The sequence below is a fragment of the Tupaia chinensis genome, unplaced genomic scaffold (genome assembly GCF_000334495.1).
Source record: "Tupaia chinensis unplaced genomic scaffold, TupChi_1.0 Scaffold000465_1, whole genome shotgun sequence".
In the NCBI taxonomy this organism is placed as follows: Eukaryota; Metazoa; Chordata; class Mammalia; order Scandentia; family Tupaiidae; genus Tupaia; species Tupaia belangeri.
In genome coordinates, this window is record NW_006159974.1 from 1946391 (window position 1) to 1947343 (window position 953).

At 49.8% G+C, this 953-nt stretch overlaps 1 protein-coding gene across 1 annotated transcript in view; it reads left to right on the forward strand.

Moving 5' to 3' along the window:
* The window catches only part of PLOD3 (procollagen-lysine,2-oxoglutarate 5-dioxygenase 3), a 27612-nt gene that overhangs the window by 25321 nt on the left and 1338 nt on the right, over positions 1 to 953 (forward strand). The gene's annotated exons all lie outside the window — the stretch shown is intronic.

Genomic DNA, 953 nt, shown 5'->3' on the forward strand with positions numbered 1-953 from the left:
CCATGACCGAGAGCCTATTCCCCGGCTACCACACCAAGGTGGGATGCTGCACTGCCACCTGCCCATACCTCCGTCCTAGGCCATGTGCCTCCATGCAGAGCCTTTTCACACCTGTGGTGTTCGGGGCTCCGGGGGATCCAGTTCTCAGGAAAGAGACACTGCAGGGTGGCAGCTCGGTGGGGAATAGCCAGGCTGTCATCTCCTTAGAAAACCCCTCAGGGGTCAGCAGATGGCATAGCAGTTATGTCACTGGACTCCCACATGACCTACAATGGTTCGAGCACGAGACCTGGTGGCTTGAAACTCACACTGGGGGCATATGCATGCATGCCCAAGATCCCAGGAGGGGAACTGATTGTGGTATGGCCATCTCCCTGGGGGGTGACTTCTCACTTTCCCTCTCACTGTTTCTGTCTGTCTCTCTCCAGTGAGCGCATGTGCCCTAAGACAGAAACCTCTGTTTAAAGAAAAAAGAAAACCCCTTGGGCCAGTTGGTGGCATGGTGGTTAGAGTGGCTGGATCCCACATGGCTGACTGAGCAGTTTGAATCCCAGACATTAGGCCTGGCAACTTGAAAAACACACCATGCACGTGTGTATGCATGGCCAGAATCCTAAAAGGAGAGAGAAATGAAGGAGAAGAGATTGTAGCGTGGTCGTTCCTCATGGGGGCGCACTTTCTTTCCCTCTCTCTGTCTCCAGTAAGCACACGTGCCCTCTGACAAAGTTAAAAAACTTAAAAATTTTTAAATCTCAAGATTTATTCATTTCAAGTATAAATAAGGATTTAAAAATAAATAAATAGGGGCCAGCAGCTGGCATGGTGGTTGAGGCACTGGTCTCCCATATGACTGACTGCAGTTCAAGTCCTCGACTTAGCAGCTTGCTTTCTCACTTGCCTTCTCTCTGTTTCTGGTGAACACATCTGCCCAGTAGCAAATTAAAAAATAGTCA